At 47.1% G+C, this 17,643-nt stretch overlaps 1 protein-coding gene across 4 annotated transcripts in view; it reads right to left on the bottom strand.

Annotated features, from left to right (window-relative positions):
• Nucleotides 1-3,587, bottom strand: part of PlexA (plexin A) — a 418,994-nt gene extending 415,407 nt beyond the window's left edge. For 3 of the 4 annotated variants that reach the window (XM_069323905.1, XM_069324026.1, XM_069323965.1), the window contains exon 1: nt 3,446-3,578. The gene's annotated coding sequence lies outside the window, so the exon portion shown is untranslated. Of the gene's footprint in view, nt 1-3,445 lie in introns of all 4 variants that reach the window. The other variant, XM_069324085.1, reaches the window with a different exon arrangement.
• Between the last annotated feature and the right edge of the window lie 14,056 nt (nt 3,588-17,643).

The following is a 17,643-nucleotide window of genomic DNA, read 5'->3' as shown; positions in this document are numbered from 1 at the left end:
ATGGTACCGCACCCCCTGTAAGGTACGCTACATACATGGTACCGTGCCCCCCCTGTAAGGTACGCTACATACATGGTACCGTACCCCCCTGTAATGTACGCTACATACATGGTACCATCCGCCGAGTCCTACCGAGAACACTGTACGTGTTCCAACTCGTACACCGACCGTATCTGCAACAAATGTGTTCGCTTTTTTATTTAGCCGAACACGGTAAAAATGACTTTAATAGTCGCGTGGATGAGGCGAGAGTAGGCCCTAATTCCAGCCAATTCTTCACACTAATTACAGCCAGCAAATAGGAATAAAAACCCAAGACAAAATTACTTGGCGAAAAGGGATATTAGATGCTCCCCTGCCCTAGGGTGGGGAGGATTGAGGGAGGGGGACCCACCTGCCGGGGATGGGTCCTTCCTTCCCCCCCATATGGATGGGAGTGGGGGGGGGGGGGCTCGGGGCAGGTGTCCGTCCACCTGCCCTGTGGGGATCGAGGCAGGTGCAGCATCCTCAAGTCTTGACCAAGTCATCACGACCATGCATGAGTGTTTCTGGCACAGAGTTGGAGGATGAGGTGGGTAAAACAGATGAGCAGGATAAGGTAGGTAAGGGAAATGAGTAGCAGTTACTTCCTCTCCCCCAATCATCATTATTAGGCTAGGTTATATATTATGGCACTGATGGATTGACACCCTTCCATGCTGTTTATCGTTAATTTAATAGAACCAACAAGAATACACCATCAAACTATCTCCAGCAGTACCATCACGAACACATCTTGTATACAAGACTCCAGATATACTCCCTGGGATGCCCTCCAGATATAATCCTCCCTGGGATGCCCTCCTGATATAATCCTCCCTGGGATGCCCATCAGAGAGATTTCGTGGTATGCCTTCCAGACATATTCGTCCCCTGGTATGCCCCTTCGGCTGGCCCGGCCATCCAACCACGGCTTGTTGCCCAACCGTCGCCGGAATCCTAATTACTGACGCCGGGTAATGAATTCCAATGAGGTGGTCGCCGTGGCCTCTCAGACGGGTTCCCAACCACGCTTCTCCACACTAGGAAATGATCTCTAACCTGTCGTTTACCTGTGAACTGGCATACTCTAACAGCTCGATTAAGAGCAGACTTTCTAATGGTCCGCGTGTTCCGTCTGAGAAAGTAACACAACTTCCGAATTAAATTCACCTAGTTGTGCTTGCGGGGGTTGAGCTCTGCCCTTTCGGCCCGCCTCTCAACTGTCAATCAACTGTTTCTAACTACTGGAGAGGCTTACAGTATACCGTGTCTCAGACTATAGTTTGTTTATGAATAAAAATGCTGTGTTATATCCAGACTTGGAGTTTCTGTATATAACTCTGGCTTTGCTTAAAAATGGTGAGATATATTTCCCTTGCCATTGGTTTAAGAAGGCTGGTTCTCTTTTCATACAATTATTTTGGCATTTTCCATGCAACCACCCTATTCTTATAACCCTTTCTAACACTATTCTGTCGATTGCCTGGGATTTAATGCAGGCCTAGCTTTTCTAAATCTAACTTTGTCTAATTACAATGTAATTATTCTATTGAGATTTAATATTCACTGTGCATCCCAACAATTTCTGCTACTGGAGCTTGGTACATTTCAAGCATATTGTCCTTAAAAGTCATTATCTTCGTTGGAAAGCTCGCCAATGCTGGGAATTAACTATAACAAATCTTTGTGCAATTATAACAAAGTTTGTCTATTTTATTGACAAACAGCAGAGCATAATCCAAGTAAAGACGCAAGACGGCATTAGTAGTTCTATGACTAAACTCTTCTGTATTAAAACACAAGAACCACATTGGTCACATTTGTCAATTCATTATCTTGGTAAGTCGTCTCTGTCAACTTCAAAACAAATTACACCAACCATGCCAATGTTACCATCAACTTGGGTGGCCGCGAGGAGGTAAGTTTACACAGGTGAGCTACCCAGTAAGTTTACAGAGGCGATCTACCCCAGTAGTCCCAATTGGTATTTTGAGCGAACACTAACCGGGCACGTAGACCACTCCGCCGGGTAGGGATGGACACGTATTTAGCCTCGGAGGAATGGTCATATAATGTGTAACAGCAGGTGGTCATGTGTCACGTGATTATGTTATCATTCACTGGCTTCTGGTAGGATAGCAGAGGTGGGGGTGGGGGTAAGGTAAAGTACACCGGTATACTAGTCTACCGTATCAGTACGCCATCGGTATGGTGTACTGATACTCTACCGTATCTTTATCAGTACGCCACCGTACTGATACGGTAGACTAGTGTAGAATTTGCTACATTATCCCGTACTGAATTCGGTAGAATTCACAATACCAAAGTTCAAAGAAAGGCAATCAAATTATTTTTAGCAAATGATATCAAACACTGGATGTATAAATGCCACACTCACACGTAGGCTATAATGAACACTTGTTTAATATGGCTACACTGCCCCAAGTCATTATTTTCAAACTGCTACGCGTACACATCTTTAAAATAGTCAAAATGAATATTTACTGCTAAAAAAAAGGAAGGGGGAAGGGGGCGGTGGATTAGGAATTTACATAATGTTTACAAATTGAACGTAACGGTTATGCCGATTCTGAAGGTCATTTTGTAATGAAGTGAAACTACGTTAGGGGGCCTCGTAGCCAGGTGGATAGCGCGCAGGATTCGTAATTCTGTGGCACGGGTTCGATTCCCGCACAAGGCAGAAACAAATGGGCAAAGTTTCTTTCACCCTGAATGTCCCTGTTACCTAGCAGTAAATAGGTACCTGGGAGTTAGTCAGCTGTCACGGGCTGCTTCCTGGGGTGTGTGTGTGGTGTGGAAAAAAACAATAGTAGTTAGTAAACCGTTGATTGACAGTTGAGAGGCGGGCCGAAAGAGCAAAGCTCAACCCCCGCAAACACAGCTAGGTGAATACGTGTCCGTTCATGTCGTCAACACCCAGGTCTTGCGGGCGAGTTTAATGTGTTACTGGGACGTTCCCAAAGTTCGTTCCCCCGCCTTACCAAACCGGAATGGAATGTAGGATTTGCGTAGTATAAGCAGCCTGTCGTTGCTCCACAAGTCCTCAATGGTAGGCTATAAGTCTGTGTGACAGGCTGACAACGCCCTGTCTACGTTTCATATCAAACGACGTAGCTGGGAATTTTCCGTTATGTACACACCCCGGAGAGGAATTGGTGTGTAGGCCTAAGGAGCGGAGGCGGCGTGCTTTGCTAGGCCTAGTGAGTTTCCTTCCCCCTCTTATTTAGGATCTTTCACAGCTTTCAGAGGGCGGGATCGATACGTGAAAGCGGCAAGCTACACTCTGTTCTCGCTCCCCCCCCCCCTCCCCACACACACACACACACCTGACCCGAGTGAAGACACTTAAGAGTTGTTCCCTCCCTCCCCCTTTCCCCCTGGCGATGAGGCCAAAAATACTTACCTCGTCAAAAATCGATAGATGTTTGCAGGGTTTAGGAGTACTAAAGTATTCCAGTCGTCTTCCGCCGGCCTCTCCTGCTGCGCTGCTCGCCGCAAAATCCACACGGTAGTAGGTAGGGTCCACGATTCCTTTACACAGACACTCTTACGTTAAAGGGGGTAAAATGGGATGGGGGAAGTTATTTACCTGGGCAAATGTGTTAACAAAATATCACACACACACTGCAGTCGGTATCGGGAGTGTACACAGAGCCCCCACACTACACGCACTCAACGACACTTGAGCCTTCATAAAAGCCTCGGTACAGGAGAATTCACTCGCCACATGGGCACTTCTCCCCGCCCTACCTCACACTACACACTACAATTCCCGACTTTATCACACTGGGTTACCCCGGGGCGTGCCAACAATTTCAGCCGTGAGGACAGTAGGCGAGAATATCACTGAAATTTCACGTGGGAATTGCTATTTCCTGAGGAAGAGGGGCGAGGAGGTGCGCGCGGGTCCCGCCTCACAGCTGTACTGACCAGAACCCGGATGACTCGCCCACACACGCACGCACGCACGCACTCAACGCTGCCACACGTCGCCACCACACTCACCTTACCCACGCACTCTGCACGCAACCACCGGGACCAAATCAACACGCACACCGTCACAAACCACGACTATAATTACAGCCTAAGTCATTTGGGAGAAACGGCCGAGATTTCGCAATTATGCCCCAATATGGAATTCCTTCAACAAAAGCAAGGGCGTGTGTTGGAGGGAGCGAGGGGGGTGGGGGTAATCCAGACGCCAGAATTCGTCTAAATTCTCATCAGAAATGCCAAAAAAAGGCTGCCATAAGCTTGGTATTTGACATAGGAGTTTGAATGAGAGGAAACGGGTGGAGGAGGGGTTCCGTAGCGGTTGTGGAGGTGGTGTGGGTGTTGTGGAGGTGGGGAGCTGCGGGAGGCGCCGAGCGCTGGCATCACTGAGGAATGTGGAGGGTCGCAGCCCCATGCCCGGCCCGCCCTCACGTGCCCGCGCGCGCTTGCATGCCCGCCCTCGCATAGATACAAGTCTATATGAAGTCATACTTACGTACATGAAGGCAAGACGAATGTGTGTACACACACACACACACACACACACACACACACACACACACACACACACACACACACACACACACACACACACACACACACACACACACACAAAACAGACAGACTTTCTGAAAGACAGAAGAGTAAGGGGAGACATGATAACCACCTACAAAATTCTCAGGGAAATTGACAGGGTGGACAAAGACAAACTCTTCAGCACGGGTGGAACACGAACAAGGGGACACAGGTGGAAACTTAGTACCCAAATGAGCCACAGAGACGTTAGAAAGAATTTTGTCAGTGTCAGAGTAGTTAGTAAATGGAATGCATTAGGCAGTGATGTGGTGGAGGCTGACTCTTACACAGTTTCAAATGTAGATATGATAGAGCCCAATAAGCTCGAGAGTCTGTACACCAGTTGATTGACAGTTGAAAGGCGGGCACAAAGAGCCATAGCTCAAACTCCGCAAGCACATGAAGTTGATTACAACTAGGTGAGTAGATTGCCCCGGAGGCCAGGTCTGGCGTGACTTACCAGTTCCACCACAATGTACTAGGCGGATAAGTGTAGACGGCTTGCTTGTGGCTTCCCATCAAACAAGCAGACGGGCTCACCATAGCCTGTGCTACTTGGAACTTTTTGTACCAAGTAGCGAATCTTAAACAGCAACAACAACAAACAAGCAGCCAGCCCTAAGGCTACCTCCTGTGGGCCTGGCCGGGCTCCTCGACTCCCACATAAATAGGCTGTCAAGTTAAGAATACGACAATCAAGAGTCAGAGAGCTTCGGGGTTCAACATTGAGGCCCAGACCATAGGCCTCTCCAGGCCTATGTTTGTTGTGTTGCCATATCACGTCCTTTGAGAGACGTCACTGAGACGTCAAGGAGGTCAGACGTATAGCTCCTCAGCGTCATGTTTTAAGTCACTCCGTTAGTCTGGCCCTATTAACCGATACTTGACGTGTGTACAGTAAAGGGTGGATAATATATCAACTAATAATTTGTGAATACTCGCCTTAACTGGCTCCTACATCTTGAGTTGACTGTAAAGCCGCGTGTGGCAAGGAGAGTGGAGGGCTCTCACTGTGGCTCTATAGTGCTGACTCTCACTGTGGCTCTATAGTGGTGACTCTCACTGTGGCTCTATAGTGCTGACTCTCACTGTGGCTCTATTGTGGTGACTCTCACTATGGCTCTATAGTGTTGACTCTCACTGTGGCTCTATAGTGCTGACTCTCACTGTGGCTCTATAGTGCTGACTCTCACTGTGGTTCTATTGTGATGACTCTCACTATGGCTCTATAGTGCTGACTAACTGTGGCTCTATAGTGCTGACTAACTGTGGCTCTATAGTGGTGACTCACTGTGGCTCTATAGTGGTGACTCACTGTGGCTCTAGTGTTGACTCTCACTGTGGCTCTTTAGTGCTGACTCGCACTGTGACTCTATAGTGCTGACTCTCACTGTGGCTCATTAGTGCTGACTCTCACTGTGGCTCTATAGTGCTGACTCGCACTGTGACTCTATAGTGCTGACTCTCACGGTGGCTCATTAGTGCTGACTCTCACTGTGGCTCTATAGTGCTGACTCACTGTGGCTCTAGTGTTGACTCACTGTGGCTCTAGTGTTGACTCTCACTGTGGCTCTAGTGCCGACTCTCACTGTAGCTCTAGTGTTGACTCTCACTGGGGCTCTATAGTGCTGACTCTCACTGTGGCTCTAGTGTTGACTCTCACTGTGGCTCTATAGTGCTGACTCTCACTGTGGCTCTATAGTGCTGACTCACTGTGGCTCTAGTGTTGACTCTCACTGTGGCTCTAGTGCTGACTCTCACTGGGGCTCTATAGTGCTGACTCTCACTGGGGCTCTATAGTGCTGACTCTCACTGGGGCTCTATAGTGCTGACTCACTGCAGCTCTAGTGCTGACTCACACCGAGGCTCTAGTGCTGACTCACCGAGGCTCTAGTGCTGACTCTCACCGAGGCTCTAGTGCTGACTCTCACCGAGGCTCTAGTGCCGACTCATCGAGGCTCTAGTGCTGACTCTCACCGAGGCTCTAGTGCTGACTCTCACCGAGGCTCTAGTGCTGACTCTCACTGTGGCTCTAGTGCTGACTCACCGAGGCTCTAGTGCTGACTCTCACCGAGGCTCTAGTGCTGACTCTCACTGTGGCTCTAGTGCTGACTCTCACTGTGGCTCTAGTGCTGACTCTCACTGTGGCTCTAGTGCTGACTCACCGAGGCTCTAGTGCTGACTCTCACCGAGGCTCTAGTGCTGACTCTCACTGTGGCTCTAGTGCTGACTCACCGAGGCTCTAGTGCTGACTCTCACCGAGGCTCTAGTGCTGACTCTCACTGTAGCTCTAGTGCTGACTCTCACTGTGGCTCTAGTGCTGACTCTCACTGTGGCTCTAGTGCTGACTCTCACTGTGGCTCTAGTGCTGACTCACCGAGGCTCTAGTGCTGACTCACCGAGGCTCTAGTGCTGACTCACCGAGGCTCTAGTGCTGACTCACCGAGGCTCTAGTGCTGACTCTCACCGAGGCTCTAGTGCTGACTCATCGAGGCTCTAGTGCTGACTCTCACCGAGGCTCTAGTGCTGACTCACCGAGGCTCTAGTGCTGACTCACCGAGGCTCTAGTGCTGACTCTCACCGAGGCTCTAGTGCTGACTCATCGAGGCTCTAGTGCTGACTCTCACCGAGGCTCTAGTGCTGACTCTCACCGAGGCTCTAGTGCTGACTCACCGAGGCTCTAGTGCTGACTCACCGAGGCTCTAGTGCTGACTCTCACCGAGGCTCTAGTGCTGACTCATCGAGGCTCTAGTGCTGACTCTCACCGAGGCTCTAGTGCTGACTCTCACCGAGGCTCTAGTGCTGACTCATCGAGGCTCTAGTGCTGACTCACCGAGGCTCTAGTGCTGACTCTCACCGAGGCTCTATAGTGCTGACTCACCGAGGCTCTAGTGCTGACTCACCGAGGCTCTAGTGCTGACTCACCGAGGCTCTAGTGCTGACTCACCGAGGCTCTAGTGCTGACTCACCGAGGCTCTAGTGCTGACTCTCATGGCTCAGAACTTAATGTTATCATTACATAGAGAGATAACTTGCTGACAGACACAAGTTCCATTTTCTGTCTTTACAACATATGTTGGCTGTTGTTATTATCTACTCCAGCTCCTTTTCTCCTTCCCTTCTCCTGTTCTACTAGTTCTCCTTTCTCTCCTACTAGTTCTCCTTTCTCTCCTACTAGTTCTCCTTTCTCTCCTACTAGTTCTCCTTTCTCTCCTACTAGTTCTCCTTTCTCTCCTACTAGTTCTCCTTTCTCTCCTACTAGTTCTCCTTTCTCTCCTACTAGTTCTCCTTTCTCTCCTACTAGTTCTCCTTTCTCTCCTACTAGTTCTCCTTTCTCTCCTACTAGTTCTCCTTTCTCTCCTACTAGTTCTCCTTTCTCTCCTACTAGTTCTCCTTTCTCTCCTACTAGTTCTCCTTTCTCTCCTACTAGTTCTCCTTTCTCTCCTACTAGTTCTCCTTTCTCTCCTACTAGTTCTCCTTTCTCTCCTACTAGTTCTCCTTTCTCTCCTACTAGTTCTCCTTTCTCTCCTACTAGTTCTCCTTTCTCTCCTACTAGTTCTCCTTTCTCTCCTACTAGTTCTCCTTTCTCTCCTACTAGTTCTCCTTTCTCTCCTACTAGTTCTCCTTTCTCTCCTACTAGTTCTCCTTTCTCTCCTACTAGTTCTCCTTTCTCTCCTACTAGTTCTCCTTTCTCTCCTACTAGTTCTCCTTTCTCTCCTACTAGTTCTCCTTTCTCTCCTACTAGTTCTCCTTTCTCTCCTACTAGTTCTCCTTTCTCTCCTACTAGTTCTCCTTTCTCTCCTACTAGTTCTCCTTTCTCTCCTACTAGTTCTCCTGCTTCCTCCTATGTTCCTTTACCCTTGTGCATCTCTTCACCGTGGGAAGAGTGTGCTCTTACTTTCCTCCTTATTCCTTATTAACTCTCTCTTTTTTTTCTTCTACTATTAATTTTTTTCCTTTCTCTTACTCTCTTCTTTGCATCTTCCTCTTCCACTTTTAGCTCTCTTCTTTACTTATTCCTCTTTGCTTCTCGTTATTATACTTCCTCACTCTATCATCTACTTCCTCTCCATCCCTCTCTCTCTCCCGTGGCTAGTTTCCCCTCCCTCTGCCTATTTTATATCCCTTCATCTCATTAGTGCACTTTCATGCATTCTCCCTCCCTTTCACACATTCGTACGTTCTCCCTCTCTCACTCATTCTCCCTCCCTTTCACACATTCGTACATTCTCCCTCTCTCACTCATTCATTTTCCAAATCCCTCTCACCTGGCTCCTCCCCCTCTTTAATTCTCCATTACCTCTGCCTCCCCTCCTCTTAGCTGACACCCCCCCTTCCCACCTGTTCCCCCTCATCAAGTCTTCCTTACCCTCACTCCTCCCCCTACGTCATCACCCCTCCAGCCTCTAGCTTCAAATAACCGAACGTGTTTTTATATTTGCTGCAAGAATGCATGGAGATTTCCACTTCAACGTGATGTCCTCAGCATTTCTCGGCCCGTCATGGACTATGCCACACCAGCACTGTGCATGTACCCATCAAACTATATACAAGAAAAGGTATGCAAACTGATGTAATGAGAATGATTACCAAAAAATCAACCAAAAATATTGATTCTAGGATAAGAAGGCGGTCTGTGTCACTGAAGCAGGATCAATGAACACAATAAAGGCCCCAGAACAATGACAGTGTCAAGAAAACACTGAGATCTATATTAATTATAAGAGGAAAAATACAAAGTTCAAATGGCAATATTGTTCAGTATGTTTTTTTTTTAATGAATTCCACTTATTTGAGCAGCCACGTGAGTTGCTGCTTGTAAGAATGTCACCTCCCTGGGAGGAAGAACCATGTAAGAATAAAAAATATGGGATGCCAGCGAAGAAATCTAGCATGTTACCTGAAGAAATGAGACATTAATCTCAGGAAAATTAATAGAGAAGCAGGAAATGAATTAGATCAAATCTACTCCGATGCATCTGATGGCCGTACTGATGGCCGGGCTGGAGCAGTGGACACTGTCATCAGAAATAATGCTCTCCAGAACGTAAATGAAGAAAATCCACGAATTGAGGACAATGCCTCCTCAACGGAGAACAAAATTCACCGTCATTTTTATATCATAAAGATATCTAGAACAAAGCGCAAGGAGAGCAGTGATCTGCACTGACTCCAGAGTGACACTGCGCAGTCTCAAAAAAGGTCAGGCAGAAAACAAACACCGGAAATTATATCGGTCAAGGGATGAATGGTCAAGTTCTTATGGATTCCGTCCCACGATGGCATCTGTGGACACAAACGAGCCGATGTGCTGGTCGCTGAAGATGGCGGATCTGAATTCTTCATCCCCAAGACTCTTTTACCAATTAGTGGCATCACCTCAAAATGCTGCTGGAGTCTGCTAGTGCAGACTGCCCATCACGTGCCTCTGTATGACTAACCATCCTGTGTGATGGGGATTTTTTTAGCATCACCTAGTTAGCTTTTTTGACACACTGTACTCCACTTCATATAGTCTAGGGTAGCTGCACTAATGCAGATGTACCTCATGTATTAATAAAAAAAAATAGTAATCATCACGACAAGGAAGCCAAAAGAAACGAGGAAAGAAGAGCTAGTCAGTGACTGTATGCTGGTACAATGCAGTCGCTGCCGACTGCCTTATTCACTATGGACGCAAAGGATGTGGGCAGAGGAGCGAATCCACAGTTGCAAGAATTTGTCGTGGGTACAAGTACCAATGGAGATTCGTGATGGACACAACGGCTGAGGAGCAGAGCTGTAAAAATTTTAGCACGAGTGAAGGACATCGTCATGACCACCACCTGAGAGATTGTGCCCATCAAAGAGATATTAGAAATATGTGTAGAATAATAAACTCCACACTGAGTTAGGTAAGACTTTTTGTCAAATACAGACACTTCTTACGAGGTTCCCCTACTTTGTATCCGCAAAAAAAAGTGAACTTGAGGGTTGTACGATGTTAATCCTGTGTTTTACAGTCAGTTCACATGAAACAGTTAGGTAACTCCTAGCTGCATCAGGGTACAAGTGACAGGATGAACAACTCGGCGGGTTTTCTTCCTGTTAGGGATGTTGTATATGCTGCTATGGCACTGGAGCCCATCCTCGGAGCAAATCTATTACCATGAGAAACCACACCCCACCTCAAACCTCCTGGATAGTTATCTAGATATTTGTGATGGTCTGAAAGCACATTATAACTCCAGTAATAGTCTACATGTAAACTAGCATGTGAAACTTTGTCCTAAACATAGATTATTCTTGTTAAAACTTTATTTTAAGATAAATCATTTGTTTAAAATATAAAAGTGCATGCTAAAAATCGTTTCTGTTAAGAATGTAGCATTCTGTATATGGAATTCTTGGGTACACTGAAATAGTTTTCGAACTCACAATTTCACATTATCAACAATAATACACTGTATTAACGTAACCTAACCTAAGCAAACCGTAACCTAAACCTAACCATGGAGAGAGGGTAGAAAATAGCACTAATTATGTAATCGTTCTGAACCCACACTCGTGAGCGGATTTCCTCCCTGACGACAGATTGAGAACCACTAAAAGGATGAGTGTCACTGCCCAATAAACTCGCCATCCGGTGCAAAATTCAATTAAAATTAAGAAGTCTTCAAAGTCTTAAAAAAAAAGTGGCTTGTAAACCAGTCCTCTTTGTTTAGTTTTAAAACAACACTTAAGATTGTGAATGTTTTTTTTTTTGTTTTTTATCTTCGGATAACCCAAACTGCTGGAGGAGCGAGTGTTCCATTGACAGTTTTCCAGAGTGGAGGCGAGGCCTCCTGGTCTTCAGACTCAGCAGGGTATCTCTTTGCCTCAAGCGCTGGCGCGAGCTCAAAATACACACCACTTGGGACGTATGCGAAGTCCTTTCTGGAGTATGCAGCATCAGCGTGGAACCTCACCTAAAGAAGCGTAAACCCAAGTCAGGAAAGATGCAGAGATATGCAGCGAGGCACATGGTGATGGAAGGATGTTAAGCTGGATTACAGAGAGGTTATTTTAGAACAACCTCAAGTTAAGCATAAATGGAAGCAGACTCGAGTAAGTCATCGCTGTTAGCGAAGTTCCACAGGGCACTACCCCGTGACCTCTCTTGTTCACCCTCTAAGTAAAAGATACATTCACGGGGCATTTGTAAAGTTGCCGATGATACAGATGTAACACCGTAAAGGTGTTTTGTATTTAATACATACATAGAACATGAGTCAGCCAAATGGGATTTTGAGAGGCACCACGTTGTCTGGCTCCGGTAATTAAGAACTCACACATCTAGAGTGTTATTGACTACAAACCGACCTGTGGTCAGGTCGTGTGATTTCACCTTGCTACTGCTAAGCCGATAATAGCCGACGGTTGGTTGGTCCTCACCCTCCTAACCCTCTACCTGACCACTCCTCACCATTCCCCATACTCCTTTCTCACCATTCTCTACCTTCCTCACCTCAAACCTTCACCTATTACTTCATTTCTTTTCATTGTTTTTCTTCCATTTCACCCCCCCCCGTTACACAGATAATGAGCGGGAAGTAAATTCAGAGGACTCAAAATTGGTACAAGGCGACTAAGATTTAAGGCGACTTACTACACATAAGGGGCATAACTGGCCGACCCCTCACAGTGTTCAAGAGAGAACTGGATAAGCACCTTCAAAGGATACCTGATCAACCAGGCTGTGACTCATACGTCAGGCTGCGAGCAGCCGCGTCTAACAGCCTGGTTGATCAATCCGGCAACCAGGAGGCCTGGTCGACGACCGGGCCGCGGGGACGCTAAGCCCCGGAAGCACCTCAAGGTAAGGTAACCTCAAGGTGACTTAGATGGGTGTTTAAGGCTAGGGAAAGCTTGGCAGACGCCGGCTAGTTCTGAGACACGCAGGGGTTCAAGTCTAGGAAATGATCATAGAATTACCGGGCATCAGCTGGACAATATAATATTGAAGATGCCAAACATGCAAGAGAAGTGGGCGTCATGATCATTACGGATCCCAAGCTAAGATCTCAATGGGTAAATGTTCGAAACAAGGCAATTAGATACTATGGCAAACGTTAGTAATAAGACAATGTCATTCTTGAGCTTCGTTTTGCCTACGTTAGGGGCCATTAAGATCATGCAGACTAGCTTCGGTCACCCTGGTATGGAATAGATAGAATAGATATAACTACTTTAGAAAATGTACATTGAAGAATGACAACAATTACCCCAGGTTTCTTAATAAGAAACCTTCCTTATCAAGAAAGATTACGAAATCTTAATTTACATTCTCTAGAAAGTGAAAGCAAAGGGGCCATGCTTGAAGTATATAAATGGGTGAAATGGGCATAACAAAGGGGGAGATACAAATAAAACATTAAATAAAGCAACACGAAATAGAACACGAAATAATGGATACATTTAGGGTAACATTAAAGGAAAAAAAATTACCTGGGTAAATACTGGGTTATTAATTGACGGTACAAATTATCAGGTAACATAACAGACAGTGGGATCACTGGATTGTTTCAAGCGTAGGTTAGACATACTCGCGGGTATCCGGGTGCTACCTCTCTGGGGGCCATCAGTCTTTCTGCAGTTTCTTATGTTTTTATATATTAGAACTAAGGGGATTGAACTATGAGGAAAGGAAGAGGGAAATGAGCATTACCTCACTGGCAGAGACGGAAACATTGGGGGACATGAGAGGAAACACTGAGGACATAATACCAATATATTGTAACATCACTATAAAATATAAACTAAATTAATAATGTAAAACTGCTACTTATCCTGAGTATCACTTCCTATCGGTTGCCCTTGGTAACACTGTTATTGAACACTGTAATATGAGCTGACATATGATGTTTACACCGGAACCAAAGGTACCCTTCCAAAGGGAATGCTACACAGGATTAACTACACTGCCACCATCTGCCTTGACCATTGAGACTATATCAAGCATAGAGGCAAGAAACATTGCTTGACTTGGAGAGTACTTTCTATGACTGGTATTAATTATGGGAGGGTTGTCAGCCACTATATCCACAAGGCTAAGAGGATTCAACAATTGACACAGACGGGAAATTTAACAAAAGTTTATTGAGAACAAAATTATGCTAATCACCACTATAAATCCTACTCTAACACTGGCCAATAGTTAAGAAATTTAGACATGAACAAAACCCTCAGAGATCACACTTTACCTTAAGACCTCTGTCTCTCCCTCCGGTGGATTCACTCTGTCCCTCCCTGGCTGTGCGATGTTCTCACAGATCCACTCCTGACCCTGGTTTCTGGCACTCTGCCTCTAAGCCTCTACAGGACCAATATATACGCCCCAAAAGGGGGGGAGGGGGAGATTTGCTGTTGCTACCTACACCAAAAATGTAAGAGGTCGGCCACACGTGTACAAACACTCAAGAATTTTTCCATCAAGCTTGTTTGACATTCACTATACACTGTTCAAGAGGAATTATTAATTACGAGTGTGGCTGACCTCTGACCTGGCTAAAAAGGGGGGGGGGGGAGATCCATGAATGTTTACACATAAGAATCTGGGGTCTAATTCCATTGCAATGTTTGACAAGAGTACCATGAAATATTACATACTTGAAACTAGCTGAGTAAGACTAACCCAGGATTTTTTTAATCAACATACAAGATAATCCAGAGGTTATCTGGGCTGACCTCTTGGAGAAGGCTTCCCTGGGTGAGAACTCTAGGGGTAGGGGGTCATGGGTGTTACAATATGATTCTTAACTTGAAGATGAAACGCCTGGTGTATAATCACCATAGAGGACACAAGTGAAACTTGAAACATTAAAAGTATATTTTCTAGTGTAAGAATAGCGAACATAAGGGAATGGGCGCAACGGATAGATAATAGAATCTAAATAAAACAGCCAATATGTAGTTTCAAAAGTAGATATGATAAAAAAACGTGAAGCGGGGCGGTGTTGGGAGTCACAGGAGCATTTGACAACGGGAACCTGTTGTGTGTGTGTGTGTGTGTGTGTGTGTGTGTGTGTGTGTGTGTGTGTGTGTGTATGTGAGTGTGTGTGTGTGTGTGTGTGTGTGTGTGTGTGTGTGTGTGTGTGTGTGCGCGCGCGCCCGGCCGGCTCGACGGGTGAGCACTCGACCCAACAAACACACAGAGGTGAAAGCACACACACACAAACTTGGTTTGCTTAGAGAACACACTAAGTGAACTATGATGAAAAGTGTAATGCGGAGTCTGTTGTTTAAGAGAACTTTTTCCTCCCAGCAGACTCCAAGAGGCTGGCTAGAAAATGATGCCTTTCAGAACAACGTAGACGACAGAGGACCATCACTGAGACGTCTGTCTGTCTGTCTGTCTGTCTGTCTGTCTGTCTGTCTGTCTGTCTGTCTGTCTGTCTGTCTGTCTGTCTGTCTGTCTGTCTGTCTCACACCGGGATAAGGATGAGAGGGGTTAGGGTTGAGCGGGTGGGGGAGAGGGAGGGGTTGAGTGGGGGAAGGTGTGTACTCACCTAGTTGTATAGACAGCAGCCCGTAGCAGCTGTCTTAACTCCCAGGTACCTATTTACTACCAGGTGAACAGGCTCATCAGGGTGAAAGAAACTCTACCCCATTTGTTTCCGCCATAGCTGGGAATCGATCCCCGGACCCTAGGATTACGAATCCCGAGTGCTGTCCACTTAGCCGTCAGGCACCGGGGGGGGGGGGGGGGGGGGGAGGGGTGAACATGTCACCACAGTCAGTCCTCCTAAGGTTCCCCAACGTCAAGAAAACGGTCAGTTTAAAGTGTCCTCTCCTAACCTACCAGAGGACCCAACACAGAAAACGGGACAGTACGTCACTTTCGTCAGCCGCTTCCATTATCAAGTACGACAGTTTTTGGCCTTACGTAACGCATACGTGGGAAAGGCGACGTTCTATGGAGGAGGACTGTTGTAGGAGGACAGGTTGTAGGAGGACAGGTTGTAGGAGGACAGGTTGTAGGAGGACAGGTTGTAGAAGGACAGGTTGTAGGAGGACAGGTTGTAGGAGGACAGGTTGTAGGAGGACAGGTTGTAGGAGGACAGGTTGTAGGAGGACAGGTTGTAGGAGGACAGGTTGTAGAAGGACAGGTTGTAGGAGGACAGGTTGTAGGAGGACAGGTTGTAGGAGGACTGTTGTAGGAGGACAGGTTGTAGGAGGACAGGTTGTAGGAGGACTGTTGTAGGAGGACAGGTTGTAGGAGGACAAGTTGTAGGAGGACAGGTTGTAGAAGGACAGGTTGTAGGAGGACAGGTTGTAGGAGGACAGGTTGTAGGAGGACAGGTTGTAGGAGGACAGGTTGTAGGAGGACTGTTGTAGGAGGACAGGTTGTAGGTGGACAGGTTGTAGAAGGACAGGTTGTAGGAGGACTGTTGTAGGAGGACAGGTTGTAGGAGGACAGGTTGTAGGAGGACAGGTTGTAGGAGGACAGGTTGTAGGAGGACAGGTTGTAGGAGGACTGTTGTAGGAGGACAGGTTGTAGGTGGACAGGTTGTAGGAGGACAGGTTATAGCAGGACAGGTTGTAGGAGGACTGTTGTAGGAGGACAGGTTGTAGGTGGACAGGTTGTAGGAGGACAGGTTGTAGGAGGACAGGTTATAGGAGGACAGGTTGTAGAAGGACAGGTTGTAGGAGGACAGGTTGTAGGAGGACAGGTTGTAGGAGGACTGTTGTAGGAGGACTGTTGTAGGAGGACAGGTTGTAGGAGGACAGGTTGTAGGAGGACAGGTTGTAGGAGGACAGGTTGTAGAAGGACAGGTTGTAGGAGGACAGGTTGTAGAAGGACAGGTTGTAGGAGGACAGGTTGTAGAAGGACAGGTTGTAGAAGGACAGGTTATAGGAGGACAGGTTGTAGAAGGACAGGTTGTAGGAGGACAGGTTGTAGGAGGACAGGTTGTAGGAGGACAGGTTGTAGAAGGACAGGTTGTAGGAGGATAGGTTGTAGGAGGACAGGTTGTAGGAGGACAGGTTGTAGAAGGACAGGTTGTAGGAGGACAGGTTGTAGGAGGACTGTTGTAGGAGGACAGGTTGTAGGAGGACAGGTTGTAGGAGGACAGGTTGTAGGAGGACAGGTTGTAGAAGGACAGGTTGTAGGAGGACAGGTTGTAGAAGGACAGGTTGTAGGAGGACAGGTTGTAGGAGGACAGGTTGTAGGAGGACTGTTGTAGGAGGACAGGTTGTAGGAGGACAGGTTATAGGAGGACAGGTTGTAGGAGGACAGGTTGTAGGAGGACAGGTTGTAGGAGGACAGTTGTAGGAGGACAGGTTGTAGGAGGACAGGTTGTAGGAGGACTGTTGTAGGAGGACAGGTTGTAGGAGGACAGGTTGTAGGAGGACAGGTTGTAGGACAGGTTGTAGGAGGACAGGTTGTAGGAGGACAGGTTGTAGGAGGACTGTTGTAGGAGGACAGGTTGTAAGAGGACAGATTGCGCCACTATAGGGACGAGGAAGAGAGAATGTGTTGGTCAGGTTTTGGGTGTCACTGGGGGAAGGGAGAATGAGTGGGAGTGTGTACAAGTGACAGGATGAACAACCCAGCGGGTTTTCTTCCTATTGGGGAGTGTTGTACATGCTGCTATGGCGGTGTGTCCACTCACAGGATGAGTGGCGCTGCTCAATACTGTCACTATGGCGGTGTGTCCACTCACAGGATGAGTGGCGCTGCTCAATACTGTCACTATGGCGGTGTGTCCACTCACAGGATGAGTGGCGCTGCTCAATACTGTCACTATGGCGGTGTGTCCACTCAGAGGATGAGTGGCGCTGCCCAATACTGTCACTATGGCGGTGTGTCCACTCACAGGATGAGTGGCGCTGCTCAATACTGTCACTATGGCGGTGTGTCCACTCACAGGATGAGTGGCGCTGCTCAATAAACTCTTCCTTCTGGGCAAATAAAAGACAAATAGAAAAAGAAAATAGGGATGGGGTGGGGTGGAAGTTAGTGGGCCAAGATGGGTGTGGTTGGTAAAGGGTTTGAGGGCGAGTCCGTCCTCC

Source organism: Procambarus clarkii, chromosome 1, assembly GCF_040958095.1.
Source record: "Procambarus clarkii isolate CNS0578487 chromosome 1, FALCON_Pclarkii_2.0, whole genome shotgun sequence".
Classification (NCBI taxonomy): Eukaryota; Metazoa; Arthropoda; class Malacostraca; order Decapoda; family Cambaridae; genus Procambarus; species Procambarus clarkii.
Note: the sequence above shows the minus strand (reverse complement) of the source record. Positions and strands in the feature narration are given on the sequence as shown.